Below are 18,775 nucleotides of genomic sequence, written 5' to 3' on the forward strand. Positions count from 1 at the left end.
GGGAGACGCCGGACCTGCGGATTCCGCGGGCGCCGCAGGCTCCGCGTTCCAGGCCCGACCGCACCGCCCGGCGCCGCGCGAGGGGCTGGGTCTCACGCCGGGGACCGAGGCGCTGCGTGGCAACGGCGGTCCGCCCCCCCTCGTCCCGCCCCCGCCAGAGACCCCACCCCTTGGCCTGCCTGGTGCACGAAACGCCCCCACCCCTTCCCTAAGGCGCGGGGATCCGCTCTGCGCACGTGACCGCGCGGGCAACCCGCATGCGTTTTACAGCTGTGCTGCCACTGAGCTGGTCCCTAGTCCCGTTGCCTCAGTTGCCATTTCTGTGAAACGGGGATAATCCTAATGCTTACTAGGCCTAATTCTCTCTGCTTAGGGATAGGAAACTGTAGCTGAGGTTCGGTGGTGGTGCCAAGAATGAGATCCAGTAGTGCTGGAAGGGGATGATGTCAGCTCAGACCAAGAGAAGCCCCCAGGAGTATCTAGGGGAATCCTTCCCAGTTGAGCTATAGTTATTATCTTTTATATTCTCAGTCCTCCTAAATTTGCTTCACTTAATCTCCATACTAGTCCTGAGAGCCATGAAATTTATCTTCATTCCTCAGAAAATGCTGTGTGCGATCAAATGGATTGCCACTAATAGCAACCCTATATGACAAAGTAGAATTGCCCTTATAGGTTTTCATAGGCTGTAATCTTTATGGTGACAAATTGCCAAGCTTCCTCTTCTGTAAAGCCAATGGTGGGTTTGAACTGCCAACCTTTTGGTTAGCAGTTGAGGGATTAACCACTAGGACACCAGAGGATAAAGCCTCCAAAATCCTGAGATGTCAAAAGGACACAAAACTAGCAAGCCATGGTTCTGAACTTGACTGGGGTCGGTTTTCCAAAGTCCTTTCCTGAGGTCCATTTAACAAAGATCATCTGAAAAGTGGGTGCTGATGAGTATTGAAATGCAACTATGTCAGTCTAGAGATTAAAGTGCACCTAATACAGGCCATGTGCTTTGCAATTACTTGCTATTCATCAGAGAGCTGGACAGTGACTAAGGATGACAGGATGCCTTTGAGTTGTGGTGCTGGAGAAAAGTCTTAACCATGGACTGTCAGGAAAACAATTAGGTTTGTCTTGAAGAGAGTGAAACCAAGTATCTCCTTGGAGGCTAGAATTTTGAAGCTCTGTCTCACATACTTTGGGCACAGGAGAGACCAGTCCTTGGAGAAGGACAACATGCTTAGAAGGAAAGAGGGACAGCAAAGGAGGGAAAGACCTCCAAAGAAATGGATTGATAAAGTAACTGAGGCATGGGGGATTGGTGAGTCAGAATTAGTGAGACTGGCTCAGAACAGGGCAGGCTCCAGAGCTGCTGTACATAGGGTCGCTATGGGTCACACAGGTGGCTTGATGGCACATAACAGTATATAACAAGATACTGAAGCATTTACTGAACTCGGAATAATATATATACTGAACTCGGAATAATCTCATAGCGACCCTATGAACAAAAGGCCTGAAGCCCTTCTACAACTACCGGCATTTATCAAAGTTCATAGAGTTTCCAGAGGCATGTTACTTAGGAAGTGGATGCCGCTCCTGCTTCCAAACCTGTCATAGTACCTTATTGTTTTATGTGCCATTGAGTTGCCTGTGATGTATAATGACCCTGTGTACAATAGTTCTGAACCCTTCCCTGTCCTCAGCAAGTCTCACTAACTCCGACACACCAACAACCCCCATCACCGCAGTTACTTTATCAATCCATCTCATCCGGGGTCTCCCTCTCCTGCACTGTCCGTATCCACCCTTCCGAGTATGATGTCCTTCACCAAGAACCGATCTCTCCTGGCCACGTGCCCAAAGTTAGTGAGGTGGAACTTCAAAATCCTAGCCTCCAAGGAGAGACTTGGTTTCATCCTCTCCAAGACAGACCTATTTGTTTTCTTGGCAGTCCATGGTATGTTCAAGACTCTTCTCCAGCACCACAACTCAAAGGCATTGATTCTTCTTCTGTCATCCTTAGTCATTGTCCAACTCTCTGAAGCATAACAAGTAATTGAGAAGACCATGGCCTGGATCAGATGCACTTTTTTATCTAGACTGACATCGTTGCTCTTCAGCACTCTGGAGAGGTCCATGACAGCAGATTTTCCCAATGCAATTCATCTTTTGATTTCCTGACTGCTGGTGTTAAGAGTGTTGATTGTGGATCTGAGCAAGATGTAATTGTTAACTACCTCAGTCTCTTCTCCACCTATTTATTATGGTGCTGGAAATTGGCCCAGTGGTGAGAATCTTGTCTTCTTGATGTTGAGTTTCAATCCATATTGAAGACTACAGTCTTCAATTCAGGTCCTCAGTTTCTGCAAGCAAGGTTGTGTCATCTACATATCGTCGGTTGTTAATGAGACTTCCTCCAATCCTGATACAATACTCCTTCTCATAAAGTCCTGCTTCCTGAGTAATCTGTTCTGCGTACAGATTGAAAAGGTACGGGGACAGAATGCATCCCAGATGCACTCGGTGTTCTGAGGACTGCTTCTTGGTCCAAGTATATGTTTCATATAAACATGATCAAGTGCTCTGAGATTCCCATTTTCCTAAAAGTTAGCCACAATTTATTGTGATCCACACAGTCAAATGCTTTTGCATAGTCAATGAAACACAGACATTCTTCTGGTACTACTCTCTGCTTTCTGCCAAGATCCGTCTGACATTGGCAATAATGTCCGTAGAGCCACAACCTGTTCTAAACCCAGCCTGTATTTCTGGTAGTTCTCTCTCTATATGTTGTTATTGTTGTTAGATGCTATCAAGTCGTGGATGACTCATAGCGACCCTATGCACGAAAGACCTGAACACTTGCATAACTTTTGTCATTTCTCCAAGTTCATAGAGTTTCTGGAGACAAGCTATTTAGGAAGTGGCTGTCACTCCTGCTTCCACGCTTGTTTTAATTGAGAGCTCCACCAAACACTGTCCATCATAGACAATATTGTTGTGTACCATCACGTGGGGACCTATTCATAGCTAACCATCCTTCAGAGGCAGAAAATGACTCAATTGCTCATCTTTCTCCTGTAGAGCAGCTGGTGGATTCGAACCACATGCCTGTGGATTGAAAGCTAAATTCTTTATCATTATGTCACCAGAGCTCCTATATTTATACACACACACTCACACACACCTCATTTAATCTTCACAATTAACCAGGAAAATAGGGAAGTGTAGTAATCCAGGGGGAAAGAGTTTTGCTGCCAACCCAAAGGCACGTGGTTCGAATCAGTTGCTCCACGGGGAAAAAGATGGGGCAATCTTCTCAGTGTGATTTATAGCCTCTGAAGACCCTCTAGAGGGTCAGGTATCAGTCCGTTCCAACTCAACAGTACATAACAAGGAAGCTAGATACTATTACGCCCATTTCATAGTAGAAGAAACTGAGACCCAGAGAAGGCAAGGCACATGCCCAAAGGCACCCAGCTGATTAATGGTGGAACTAGGGTTCACACATGATGAGGTCCAAAGCTTTCGCACTCAGCCCCTTGACTATCAGTTCTCTCTCTCACTCACACACCCACACCCACACACCCTTCTCTCTCTAGAGGGGGGAGCTTCAGGCTTTTGAAGCACAGGTAGAGACGATGACAATGTAAATCATTTCAGAATGAAGTGCTGCGGACAGAAAGTAGGGTTGTGTCTAGGCCTCTGCTTTCACCTCTGTTTGGCTTCCTGGAGATGTAGCAGGAAGTAATTGGCTCTAACTAACCTAGGGAGCTCTGGTGGCCCAATGGCAAGAAGCTATGCAGCAATCCCAAAGGCAAGGGGTTTGAATCCACCAGCTGCTCTGTGGGAGAAGGATGGCAATCTCCTCCGAGGCAATTAACTGCCTCTGAAAATCCGCTGCAGGATCAGCTAAGGGTTGGATCTTGATGGCACAACAACCTTGGAGACCTAGAAGTCTGGCCCTGAGGGTCTCTGACCCGCAGGACCTGTGCACAGAAACCCTACTGAGTGAAAGAGGCCTGAATATTTGGCCCCTGGAGGCCCCACCCTCCAGACCATACCTCCCAAAAGTTGCAATTAATAGCTAAGACATCAGAGATGACTACAAACCTAGATGTTTTCCTTCAAGAAGCTGAGGCTGCTTTCCTTTGTTCCCAAATTATCTGACACCTTAAAGCAATCAGAATTAAGCTGGAAGGTCTCAGGAGTGCGGAGTAATTGAATCTGTTAAACAGATTCTTTGGGCTCTGCCTTAAATGAGCAAAATCTAGAGGCCAAATGAGGTGCAGAAATAAAACGTCTCCCCATGTCTTTCCCTATGGGGCCTCTGAGTGTATGTCTGTGTGTGTACACAGCACACAATGGAAAAGCCCATGGGACTGTGTGCCAGCGGATACATGAGCATGAACGTGTGTGCAAGTATGTGTGAGTATTAATGTGAGCTTGAGTGTGCGTGCCTGTGTGAACATAAATGTGCACGTGTGTTGTGTGTGTGTGTGTGTGTGCGCGCGTGCGTGCACATGATGCCTTTGTCTTGTACTATCTGCACAAGAATGTTAAATGGATTATTAACGAGTATGGATGGGACCTAAGTGTGAGCTTTGGTGAGTTCTAAGTATCCATACACAACTCGGACTCGTGATGGATTTCCCTGTTCAAATGGCTTCCCTATCTAACATCTTCACTTTATGCTCTTGACTTCTATCAAGAATCTGCTCTGGAAAGCCATATAAAATATTGTAGTAGGTTAGGGTTAAAGCAGACTGTGTTGTATAATGATCCTGGAAGAGAAGTCCAAGCTTTTTTTTTTTTTTAAGAAGTCCAAGCTTTTTAAAATTTAGTCCCAGGAACAAAGTTATCTCTGTTGTCAACACAGCAACATACCTTCTTCACCACCTATTCAAAAATGAGGTATCTGCTGTGAATTTAAATTCTCCTCTGTGCATTCGTTCCATTTCTAATATGTTAATACTTTTTGAAGAGGAATAAAGGAATGTATGAAGACTGAAATCCAAAGGAAGCTGCCAATCTGGTCACCCTGGGAAAGGGGGACTCTGGCACAAACATTTGTGAGCAAGACCAGTTTACCCAAGAGGAAGATACAGCATTTTGGCACCTTGCCACTTCCATGTAGAATCTTTTTCTATTTCTAATTTAACAGTTTTGTTGCATGTAGCCCACCTCCAGTTGATTCTGGAAGCAAAGGAATATGAATAATAAATAAAAATTTGTTCAAATGGGCATTAAGTTCCAAAGTCTGGTGGCTTGGCATTGTGACCTTGCCATCTAAAGAAGGCAATTCTGTCAATATGGTCCAGATCCGGCTGGACTCCAAGCTGATGCGGGGCTGTGGTGGTTCTGAAAGGGAGTTCGGATGCTCTCAGGAAGCTTTCCATTTGACAGGAGAGATGGTAAACGATTGTTCCCAGCTCCAAGATGTTGGTGTTACCATTCAGGGTGTATAAAGTGCTAGGGGAACACAGAGGAGGAGGAAGAGAGAGACAATGAATGGCCTTGGAGGGAGATATCAGCTTAATAGACAACTTCTCCAAGAATGCAAAAGGAATATTGGATTGAGTCTTGAAAGAAGAATATGTTTTTGACAGGCTAGAGGAGGGAAAAGGAGAAAAACAAACACTTATTGATATCCTACCATTGGCTAGGCACTGTGCTAAGGTTTTTACCAAAAGGTATCCCAGAAAGAAGAATGGCTTGAGCAAAGGCATGGCGATATGAGAGCATGTGGCAGATGAGTTTTAAAAGAATAGGTATAAACCAAGATGACTGCCATGCAAGCTACACGGTTTAGTGCCACAAAAAATGAGTTTAGGAAGTTAAGATAGGACCAGGTCATTTATGATCTTGAATACCAGGTCAGAGAATTTGGATTTTATTCTATAGTCAATGGAAAATCACTCAAGAGTTTGAAGCTGCATTACCGTGTAAAGATGCACCTCTTTAAAAACCCATTGTTATGAGGTTAATCCTAACTCAAAGCCATCATCAGGTTTCTCGGCTGTGAACATTTGTCAGAAGAGACTTCTCATCTTTCTCCCTCTAAGCAGCTGGTGGATTTGAACTGCCAAACTAACTGGCAATCTAACACATTACATACTACACCACCAGGGCTTTGTCAAGAGATGGCCCTTAGGAAGATCAACCGAGAACCAAAACCCCGGATAGGCAACAAAAGCTTTTTCAAAGCTGCTGGGTAGACATCATAGCATAAGTGTGGGTGGCCCAATAGCACCCTCTGAAACTGTCATTTAAATAACTGAAAATCATACAAGATCATTGTTTTATTGATGATTAAAGCAAGATAAACAAGTTTCTGAATAGCTTTGAAAATTGGAGGGTAGCCGCTAGTAGAATTGAAAAGCACAGTGTGTCTGTTTTCCAAACCACAGCAGAAGATAATAGCAATAAAAATCCCCATAACCAAATAAAAACCTGGGTTAAAGGAAACATAAAACTCAGAAAGCATAAAACAAGATAATAGGAATAAAATCAAATGCAATAGCAATGAAGGGAATATAAGTGAGCCTCCATTGCATACGACTATCATTTGTGGAGGAAGTGCTCTATGCCAAGCACTCTTGTATGTGCTTTATAAAAACAAACATGGCAACATAATGAAAAGCCTCCAGTCTAGATCCCACATAATGCTCTGAGTTAATAGACAATGCGTTCCAGAGAGAAGTGATGTCTCACCAAGTAGGACTTGAAAAAAAGTGGTAGAAAACTAGGTCTGTCCCATTAGCTGACATTCATATCTCAAGTACATAAAACATTTGGGAGATGCTTTAAAAAATTAGGTTTCTGGGGATTTAAGAGAACTTTAGAAAGTCCTATGAGTCCAGTGAGCTCATGAGGGAGAGGTAAAGTGCTCTTACCTTTTCCAGTGCAATTTTAAGAAGGCCTCAATAAAACCAAAATTAAGAAACTCTTTAAATAGCAAAATGGATTCATTATTTGTATCACCCTAAGAACTCCAAAGAGGCCACTAGGAGCTTAAGATGTGACCACAATGGCTTTGGGGACACCATAGCCAAGCATCCAATCCATGCCTGGCACATCTGAAGAGCAGACTGGATACCTCAAGAGCAGAGAGCTCTGCTGTATCAGGATCACCCTACACTCAGGGTTTATCTGGCTTCTTGGGACAAAGGCATGAACATTCCCTGTTGGCCAATGTAGGGTCCAGCATCAAAGCCATATATGATTGTTTTAGATGCTTACCAAACCTGCAGCCCTCTGAGGGAGAAGGTCACAGCGAGGAGGAAGTGAGGACCTAAGCAAGGAACTGTGGGAGGAGCTACAAGGATAGCACCACCTAGTTTAAAGACATTTAAAAAAAAAATTGTGATTACATTTATTTGAAGGGTTGGAGAAAAATGAAAATGTCATTTAACCAAAGAACGTATAAGCTATCTAAATGAACTCACTTCAGGACTGAAGACCCACTGGTCACATCTGAGTATCAAAATTTATGCAGGTTTCTCTTTTGAATATATTATGCGTTAAAGAGACTACTGTACAAAGTCTTTTCCCCACTGGACAAATTCTTGGTTTCAGCCAACTCTCAATGGAGGGGCAACTAGAACACCACCATCTCCCCAAACAGAGAGCATTGGAATATTCCGCTTCATTGATTTATATATCTCTTCATATGTTTCTTCATCAATTTCTATAGTCACGGTTTCTTCCACATCTCCCAACACCATATTTAAATGTTGATTATAAGCGTGTAATCTTCCTCGGAGCTCTCGGTCGTTGCGCATCTTCACATAAATTCACTCATCCAGGCTGAGCCTGATAAGATCTAGAGGCTCCTCTACTGTGTTGGTGGTTTGTTGCTGGTCCACATTGTCCGCCATGTTTCTAAACACATTTTTATATTCAAGGGGGACCCCAACACTAGTTGCAGTTATGTTGAAGTTGACCCTGTGTTTCAAGGCAGAACTGTGCTCCATAAGGTTTTCAAGACTGTGGATCACTAAGCTTTTCAAGTGGATTATCAGGCTTTTCTTCAGAGGTGCCTCCAAGTGGGTTCAAGTCACCAACTGTTCTGTTAGTAATCAAGCACTTACTAATCATCTGAGTGTTGCTTTATAATAATTTTTCAAAAATAGTAACAAAAACTCATTGCTGTCCAGTAAGAACCAACATGTAGCAGCTGACTTTCCGGTGGGTTTTCCAGGCTGCAGATCACATGAGAGGAGATTGCTGATCTTCTCCCTTGGAGTAGATTCAAATTGCTAGAGAGCAGAGATCTTGGTTTTAGCAGCACAACTAACTCCCTATGCACTGGGTCACCAAAGCTCCCCTTAGTAACAACGCTGTTGTTTTTATGCACTTTCAAGTCAGAACTGACTCATAACTGACCCTCTAGCAGACAACAGTCCTAGAGCAGAAGCTCAGGGGCAAGAACTTTCCCCCAGTACTGCCTCAGAGAAAAATCCTTCCCTGAAGCTGGTACATGGAATTTGGATTTAGAGCCCCCTATTCTGAGGCTCTGTCTAACATACTTTGGACATGTTGTGAGGAGAGACTGGTCCTTGGAGAGGGACATCATACTTGGGAGGGTGGAGGGACAGCGCAGGAAGGGAAGGCCCTCTATGAGGTAGATTTATTCAGTGACTGGGGTAATCAGGATGGGAGTGTCGGAGACAGTGCGATTGGCACAGGACAGAGCAGAGTTTAGGGCTGTTGTACATAGGGTTGCTATGAATTGTAAGCGACTCGACGGCACATAACAACAACAAACTCAAGACAGGCAGCAGCTTAAGAGACCAACAGTAGTACGAGGTGCAAGGCATCACAGAAGTGACTTGAGACCTGAGCCATCATATCAAAGGTTGGCTGGGGGAGGAAGGTGCTGGATGTGGTCAGAGGGAGTACAAGGAGATGCTGATAGAGCAGGGAAAGGGACGAGATGCACTGATTCCATTGGCTACTTCTGTAAAGGTGAAGTGTTTTTCATCTGCTCCTTTTGGTAAAATGCTTGTTTGTCAGATACTGTTCTAAAGCTGAGCATACAAAGTAGACAGACTAGGAAGAAGGATTGGCCATCCGCTTTGAAAACCCTATGTACAACAGAGTACCCTTACTAGCAGATATGGCATCTGAGGCTGAGACCTCAAATCTGGAAACACAAAGGAGGAGGAACAGTTCTAAGCAGACACAAATGATTGGAACGTAGAATGTGAGAATGTAGAAAAAGTGGACATCGTTAAGAAAGAAAGGAAACACATCAATGTTGACATACTAAATGATAACGAAATTAGATGGACTGGCATGGGGCATTTTGAATCAAACAATCATATGATCTGCACCACCACAGACGAAAAGATGAGGAAAAATGGGGTTGCTTTCATACTTTAAAAGGTCATTTCTAGATCCATCTTGAAATATAGTACTGTGAGTGATAATATCTATACACATACAAGCAAGTCTGGTGAATAGCTCTATCATTCAAATATATGTGCCAACAACCAGAGCCAAAGAGGAGGAAATAGATGATTTCTAGCAAATTCTGTAGTAAAAAATTGATTGAACATGCAACCAAGATGCATTAATAATAATGAGTGATTGGTATGCAAAAGTTGGGAACAGGGAAGAAAGATCACTATTAGGAAAACATGAACTTGGTGACAGCAATGAGACTGGAAAGAAAATGACAGAATTTTGTGCAATGATTTATTCATTGCAATACCTTTTATAAGAAACATAAACACAGACTATACACATGGATTTCACCTGATGGTATGCATAGGGATCAGAATAATTATATCTATAGAAGGAACTGCTGGAGAAGCTCAATGTCAGCTGTGAAAACTAGGGCAGCTGCTGATTGTGGAACAGACCATCAACTGCTCATATGCAAGTTCAAACTAAAACTAAAGAAGGTTAAATAAAATCCAAAATCAAAATTCGACCTTGAGTCTATTCCACCTGAATTTCAAAATACCTCAGGAACAGATTTGAAGCCTTGAACACTAATGAATGAAGATGAGATGAGCTGTGGGAGGATATTAAGAATATCATCCAGAAAGAATGCAAAAGGTCATTACAAAGACAGAGGAGAAAAAAAGACTTAGATGGGTGTCAGAAGAGACTAAATATTGCACTAGAGCACTGAGAAATCAAAGCAAAGGGAAGAAAGCAGGAAATTAGGAGCTGAACAGAAGATTTTAAACTGTAGCTTGGTAAGACAAAGCTAAGTATTATAATGAAATATGCAAAGAGCTGGAGTCCAAAAATTAAAAGGGCCAAACTCACTCAGCATTTCTTAAGGTGAAGGAACTAAAGAACAAATTAAAGCCACACATTGTAATACTTTAGGATACTATGGGCAGAATACTGAATGATCCAGAAAGAATTAAAAGAAGATGGAAGGGACTATATAGATTCACTGTACCAAAAGGAATTGGCTGATGGAGAAGAATTTCAAGAAACAATATATGATCAAAAGGCAATGGTGATGAATTGGGAAGTTCAGGCTTCTCTGAAGGAATTGGGGGAAAAATAAGCCCTCAGGAGTTAATAGAATACCAGTTTATATATTTCAACAAAAAGATGCCTCCCTGGACATGCTTACCAGATTGTGTCAAGAAATCTGGAGGACAACTACCTGTCCAACTGACTGGAAGAGATCCATATTTATTCCAATTTTTTTTTTTAAAAAAGTGACCAGACAGAGTGTGGAAAGTATTGAACAATATCACTAATACCACACGCAAGCAAATTCCTGAAGATTATCCAAAAATGACAGGGACAGTAAACAGAGTAAGAACTATCAGAAATACAAGTTGGGTGTTTAGAAGAGGTCATGGCACATTATCATCAATGTGAGATGGATCTTGGCAGAAAGCAAAGAATACCAGAGGGATATCTATCTGTGTGTCATTGACGATGCAAAGGCATTTGACTGTGTGGATCACAACAAATTGTGGCTAACCTTCAGAAGAATGGGAATCCTAGGATACTGGTTGTGCTCATGAGAAACCTATACTTGTACTAGGAAGCAGTCCTCAGAACAGAGCAAGGAAACACTGCACGCTTCCAAATCAGGAAAGGAATGTGTTAGGGATGTGTTCTGTCTCCATACCTTTTCCATTTATATGCAGAACAGATCTTTCAGAAGGGTAGGCTTTATAGGAGAAATGTGGCATCAGGATTGGAGGAAGACTCATCAACAACCTGCATTTTGTAGACAACACAACCCTGCTTGCTGAAACAGAGGAGGACCTGGATCACTTCATGCAGAAAGTCAAGGACTCTAATCTTCAATATGGACTTAAGCTCAACATTAGAAAACAAAGATTCTCACCATTGTGCTTATTGGCAGCACCATGATAAATGGAGAAGAGACTGAGGTTAACTATTTCAGCTTGCTCTGCTCCACAATCAACTCTCTTGGCACCAGCAGTCAGGAAATCAAAGGACGGATTGGACTGGAAAAATCTGCAGTCAGGAACCTCTCCAGAGTACTAAGAAGCAACAATGTCAGTCTAGAGACTAAGGTGTGCGTAACCCAGGCTATGGTCTTCGCAATTAGTTGCTATGCATCAGAGAACTGAACAATAACTAAGGATAACAGAAGAAGAATCAATACCTTTGAATTGTAGTGCTAGAGAAGAGTATTGAACATACACCATGGACCACCAGGAGAACAAATAGGTCTGTTTTGGAGAGGGTGAAACTAAGTTTCTCCTTGGAGGCTAGGGTTTTGAAGTTCTGTCTCACATACTTTGAGCACATGGACAGGAGGGACCGGTCCTTGGAGATGGACATCATGCTCAGAAGGGTGGAGGGACAGCACAGGAATGAAGACCCCAGATGAGATGGATTGACAAAGTAACTAGGATAATGGGGGTTGGTGTGTTAGAGTCACTGAACTGGCTCAAGTTAGGGCAGGCCTCAGAGCTGTTGTACATAGGGTTCCTATGAGTCACAGGCGACATGATAGCATAAAATAACAACAAAAGCAGATTTCCAGGGGCAGTAAGTCACAAGGGAGAAAACGGCACATCTTTCTCCCTTGGGGCAGCTGGCGAATTCGAACCAAGTGCCTCTGGGTTAGCAGCAAAATAAGAAGTCTATATTAATTACTGACAAAACAATCTTTGATTACCTGGAATTGACCAGAAAATTTGTGAGACTTACCCTTAATTTCATCCAGTGCTTTTTGGTTGTGCTTTGTGTGGGTATTTGGAGAGAGTGAGGTACCACTCCCATCGAATAAATGTAAAGAGACTATGAAAGACAAAAATAAATTTGCTTTATAGCACATTATTCATGCCTATTCAAGCTAACAGTTATGCATGGCTTCTTTCAGCTAGTCCGCAATATTAGGAGGCATCAACATGTTATTAACCCTAGTTTACAGATAAAGAGATATGACATTGCCAGCTCAAAGTCGCAGAGATAAAAAGTAATGGAGTTCAAGCTCAAACCCAGGCACTGGAAAGTCTAGAGCCATGAGCTCTATGACTGTGTACTGAGAGAGGGTATCAAATGATGAGCGCCTCAGCTCTTTGACTCATTGATTCTTGTCCTAGAAACCTAGCCAAAGGAAATAATACACAATGCAGACAAAAGTTTGTGCACAAAGATATTCACTGCAGTTTTATTTTTAATAGAAGAGGAAGAAAAAAAGTGCCTGTCAATTGGTACTTCATTAAATGAAAAATATATGTTCACTGGACGGGTCATTAGCATTCTTTGTGGGGAATTCTGAATGACAGAGCAACAGGTTGTGAGACAGGATGCAAGGCTGTCAGGAAGTGTCATGTCCTGTAATGAAGCTCCGTAGGCTGGCACCATGGACGAATGCTGCTGCATGTCGTCAAGTCATTCCAACTCATAGTGACCATACAGTCAGGACAGACTGTCCCAGGAGGTTTCCCAGGCTGTAAGCTTCACAGAAGCAGACTGTCAGGTCTTTTCTCCCTTCTGAATTTGAACTGCTGACCTTTCAGTTATCAGTCCAATGCTTACCTACCACACCACCAGTGAGTGGGCCCACAGAAAGTTGTCCAGGTAAACAAGACACAGTGAGGTGTCATTTGCCACATCTCTGGACAATCTATATCCTCTATTGCAGTGGGTTCCTCCTTCCTGGTGCTCAGGCCTCCTCTTAACTCCATTGAGCCACTTCCCCTAAGTAACCCCTGAAAAGCACAGATGGCCTGCCTCCTGACCGACATCACTGGGGAAGACAGACCATAAACAAACTCTGTAGGTAGACAATGAATTCACAAAACAAATTATGCAACCTGTGTGGCTTTAAAGATATTATTTACCAAATTCATTGTACAGGTAGCTTCAAACCAACAACCTTTTGGTTAGTAACTGAGGGATTAGCCAGACCACCATGTGCCACCAGAGCACTGTAACATATTACTATGTACTAACCTCTGTAGGTCTTATTCCTGTTATTTATCTCAGAAGGAAGTTCAAGAAAGATGCTAAATTTAAATACCTGCTCTGTACCCACTCTGCTTTGCTCAGTTTTGAGCCTTTGCTGAAGGTTTTCTGCTCTGAGGACGTGGGGTGGGGGTGGGGGCAGAGGACAGCCAGTGCTGAAGGACAGAATCCCTGTCCTCTGGAAGCTTATGTTCCTAGTTGAACCCTCTCCCTACATCTCTACAGGGTGGTCTAAATCCAGCTCTCCAAAGAACAGAGGCTTTGGCTATAAATAGAAATAAGGCTTTGGAGGTCGAGTGTCCAGGTCCCTGTGCTCAGCCAGGAAGGGTTTGTTTTACCAGTTTTATTGGATTTGCAGATAAGCAACAAGGAATTAAGCTGATCAGGAAGAGAGGGAGAGCGTTCTCATTTGTTCATAAATGAAGGATTTATCTAGCAGAGCCCTCTCCTTTGTCAAACAGAGAGCTATTTCCTTTATATCCTCCAGCAAAGAACATTTCATTTTGTAACCTTTCAGACAAGCCTGTGAGTTTGCAATTTTGAACTGTTCCCCCCCCCATCTAAGAAAACCATGGTGATTTAAAATGTGAAGTGCATTTTAAACAATCCTACTCCAATCTCCCTAGCAAGGGGAATCATCCCTGAAATGCACTTTAAACTCATCTGCAAAGTTCTTTGCCTCAAAACACATCATTTTGCTCAATGATCCTTCTCTTTGCTGGGGATGGTTTGTACAAATAACAGACTCAAAAGCCACCAGGTCACTAATGAAATGGTGTCCTCAAAAACATGGCTATAGGACTGGAGGTCCTGCCTCATTTACTTACTCTGTTTTTGCATCTCTGAGATGAGGATGAAAGTCCAGGCCTACAGAAGCAGAAAGAATAAAATTAACTACACCAGACCTAGTCCAGGTTACGGCCTTAATTTGCTGTGTGACCTTGAGTAAGTATGTTACCTTTCTATGCAACTGGATGATTTTCCAAGGTCTTTCCAGTGCTAAATTTCTCTGATACTTTGAGTCTTTCAAGCAGGACTTTTAGGAGAAAAGAGATGATCACAGTTTGCTCATCTCTGAAATAAGGATAAAAATCTTGTATTTATAGAAGAAAACACACAGCAGTGAAGAGTGGCCAGATCGCACCACAAGAGCTGGATTCTTGCCGTCTCTGTGCTCTTCCCTCACTGGGTGGCCCCTGGTCACTCACCTGTGCTGTCCTCAGTTGGCATGTCTTGCCTACTGCCCAAAGTATGTGCAGCTGAACAGCAAGAAGGCACATGAGCTTGTGACTGGCATGTCTGAAAGTCTAAGCACCATGGAGATGTGACAACATTTAGCAATTAGATCCTCCACTTAACTGAGCCCTCTCAGAGGGCAGACACTGCACTAAGCACTTCCATGTATTATCTCATTGACTGCTCACAGCAACCTGAGGAGCTATTATGCAGAAGGAAACTATAGCCATTGGGGGCGGTGGACATAGCAGCAAGGATTACTCAGCCTTGGCCAAAGTCTGTCCTGTGCCAGCTCAGATGAGGAGGGAGCGGAGCACTGCACTCTGCTCAGCAGCTCCCAGGTACAGCACCGGATGGAGGCAGAGGTCCATTCTTGTCCTACTGTCAGGCTTTTGGTAACTAGAATTCCTCGCTTGTTATCACACCAAGATGGGTAGGGCTGAGTAAGGCAATATCCACCTCTGCCTTCCTCTATCACCAAGCTTCTTCTTGCTGCTCTCCAAAGGTCCCTCATCCTGATTCCCAGTTTTCACCACAGTCGACCTTCTCTCTGTCTCTCAGTCATCGCCATCTCTTCTGCTGCACAGCCTGCTCCTTGCTGATCCAGTCACCTTCGGTGGGTGTCCTGGGGGCAGGGCTTCTGCTTAGTAGATGAGGTCCAGGATTCTAATGAGGGCATCTTGTGGCACTTAGCCCTGTTCTGGCTCTCACTCTCCCCAGGCCTTCTGAAGTCTCCCTGGAGATGAGGAGAGTTGGACCAGAGCTCAGATTGGACCTCAGGGAACCCCATTCTCCAGCAAGCCAGCCTTTGGAGTCAGTAAGTGTCACTTTAGCTATGGCCACCCTCTGCTCTGCCCCTGTCCTCTGGCCAGCTATTCCAATGGCTTTTCTCCAGGTTGAGTTATTATATTCTAGCTCTCTATACCGCCTCTTAGCTGGCCTGCTTTTTCATGTGCTATCTGTATGCATTTCTCTGGCTCAAAGCAATTTGTCTTTACCCATGGCCCAGTTCACTCTCTTGGCTCTCTGACACACTCGGGGATCCTCCCTTTGATCTCTGGCAGGTGGCTAGCATTTGCTGCTGTCATTGGCAAGCATTCTCCATCTGGAAATGCCATTAGTGTCGTGGATGTCAAAAGCCCGAGTTCTAGCTTTGACTAAGCCGTGGCCTCCTGTAGGACAGACAAGTCCCCTCTAAGTCTTCCTAAGCTCAATGTATTACTCTATATGATGATAAGATTAGTAAGAGCCCCCAACACATCTACAATTTCATTATCTATGGCTCCAGATGACAATTCACATGGAAAGAACATGATTTCTTACTTCCAAGCTCTCATATCCTTGGGGGAAGCAGAGGACAGAATATTCAGACTAGACACAACTTGTTTTTATGCCCCAAAGAAGCAAAGACTTACTCTCAACCCAATCAGACTCCTAGAAGTCAGACCCAAAGAAGTTTCAGGATCTGCATGGGTCAGAATTTGCTGCCTCCCTCACACCAAAAAAGAGCAGAGCTGATAAACACATAAAGAATTCAATAGAAAAACAAACAGACTAGGCCAAGAAAAACTCCAAATGGTCAATAAGTAAACACCATAAAACTTGGTTCCAGGAATGCCCCCAAATCCCAGCCATCACCAGGTCCTGGTGATTTTAAACCTTAAGCATCTATTCCATCAGTTTGCTTATCTTCAGCTCCAGTGCCACTACTCTCATCCAAAGGACCTTCATCTGTGGCATGGGATCACTTTTGATAGTTCATATGATGATGCAGAGCTCAATCTACTAGTTTTTTTAAACCAGGCTCTGCCACAAGCTAGCAGTGTACCTTGGTTTGTCCTCAGAATGTAATAGCTGATATACATGAATCACTTAAAATGGCACCCTCCAGTGTCTGGGCACATGGTAAGAGAGATGTGAATGTATGAGCTAGTGATTGTTATATAATGAGCTGCACCCCCTTTCTCTCAGAGTCCCCTGCTGTCTGTTCTCACATGGCACTGAGAGAGATCTTTCCATAATGCAAATCTTCCATGCACCTGCTGCTTAAAACCCAGCTTCCACTGTTCACAGACTAAAATGTTAAATAGCACCTACAGAAAAGCTTACACACAGAGAGAAACATTCTTTGATGGTTACCAGCGACGGGAGGTGGAAAGACGGAAAATCTCTAACTAAAGAGAACCAAAAACTGCTGTCAGGTTGGGTCTGACTCATAATGGCCCTCTACTGAGTTTCCAAGGCTGTCAATATTAAAGAAAGGTGACTTCTCATCTTTTTCCTGAGGTACTTCTGGTAGATTTGAACTGCCAGAGATGCATGGCACTTTGGGTTGGCAGTGCAACACTCTAGAGTTCCCCAACTAGAGAGTAGACATGTATTAACCCAAGTTAAGGGGAAAGGCAATATATATACTAAGAGGACCCCCAGGGAGTCCATACACAGAGGTGTGCTGCTAACCCAAAGGCCTCTCTGGTGGATAAAACCCACCAGTAGCTCCATGGGAGAAAGACAGGCAACCTCCTCTCATGCAAACTGCAGCCTCAGAAACCCAACAGAGGGCTGGCAATGAGTTGGTTCTACAATGAGCTGAATCAAGTGGAGTCTGAACACAACATGACCAAAGCAAAGGAAGACTCTGGAGTACACACGAGTAAAAGGCAACAACGGCAAATACTACCACAAACCAAACCTTGCTGTACCAACAATAACACCATAGTAATTTACGATGAGTGGATACATAGGTAACTGTGCAAGTTGAGCAGGTTTGGGGTGGTATATAAGTCTCCATGCAAGAGTATAAGTGTGACAGAAAATGACAGAGAATATCTATAGATATGTGCTGCATTTAATGCATGCATGTAGCAGAAGGTCATGAAAAGAGAGGAAGACCTTCAACCAATTAGTGACTGGAGCAATGGGCTTAAGCACAAGCAGAGATTGTGAGGATGGCACAGGATCCAGAGGGATTTCATTCTGTTGTGCACAGGGTCACTGTGAGGCAGAATTAACTTGATGGCACCTGATAACATATAGTAATGAATACAGGAGGCAAAGTTACTAAGATTTCTTAGGCAGGATTAAAGCCTTTGGGGGACTGAGGCATTGGGTTTGAAAGTTTAGGACCAGAGTCTCAAGAGACATCTAGAACAACTGGTGTAATACAGTCCACAAAGACAGCCTTCTACACTGTAATTTGGTGGAGTGCAACAGGTATCTCAATAGCTTGCCATCATCTAAGATGCAACTCTTGCTCTTTGCTCTCTGAAATAAGGAAGAGAGCAGATAATTAAGGACATGAAGAACAATCTGTCCAGAAAATTAACTGACCATCTGAATCGTGGCCCCCAGCAGCCTGAGACCAGAAAAACTAGATGATACCCACTCCATCTTACCAACCACTCTGACTAGCATCACAGTAAGAACGTCCTAGACAGAATGAGAGAAACTCATAGAACAAAACTCAAAATCATGAAAAAGAGCAGACTATTGGTCTGATAGAGACTGATGTAACCCCAAGGACCACAAATCCTTAAAGATTCTTCAAACCTGGATGTGAACCCATGCCAGGGGGGATCACCTTTCAGCCAAACAACAGGCCTGAAAACAAGCAAACACTACCTGAGAGGAACACAGTTCTCTTAACAATCAACCAAATGAAACCAAAAGTGTGGCATTTATCTCAAAACAAAGTGCAGAAGGCAGGAAGCTGTAGGAAAGATGGGTGAATGGAAACAGGGACACCAGGGAGGAAATGGGAAGAGGGTCACAATCAATCTCACAAAACAAAATGTGTATAAATTACTGAACAGGAAATTACTGAACTGATTTGCTCCATAAACTTTCACTCGAGCCACACAGAATAAAGCAAAAAACAGCTACAAAGCCAGAGTGAACTGTCTGTTCTTCAGCCTTAAAAGATTCAAACAAGAAAACAAAACAGAACAGCAGCCAATTCCAGCTTGTGATGAACCCACACCTGTCAAAATAAAGAGAACTTTGCTCCACCAGGTTTTCAACAGGGATGTTTCAAAAGCAACCCAAACCTTTTCTTTTTCAGTGCCTCTAGGAATCAAAGGTGCTTTAATAGGACAAAACTTTGGTTTCAAAT

General features: G+C 43.4%; 1 protein-coding gene and 1 pseudogene across 2 annotated transcripts in view; both read right to left on the reverse strand.

Annotated features, from left to right (window-relative positions):
• TUB (tubby bipartite transcription factor) overlaps nt 1-18,775 on the reverse strand; it is a 106,943-nt gene that overhangs the window by 32,074 nt on the left and 56,094 nt on the right. The gene's annotated exons all lie outside the window — the stretch shown is intronic.
• On the reverse strand, nt 7,569-7,874 carry LOC102859137 (annotated as a pseudogene).

This window comes from Elephantulus edwardii, unplaced genomic scaffold, assembly GCF_000299155.1.
Source record: "Elephantulus edwardii isolate Elephantulus edwardi_28Jun2011 unplaced genomic scaffold, EleEdw1.0 scaffold00044, whole genome shotgun sequence".
Classification (NCBI taxonomy): domain Eukaryota; kingdom Metazoa; phylum Chordata; class Mammalia; order Macroscelidea; family Macroscelididae; genus Elephantulus; species Elephantulus edwardii.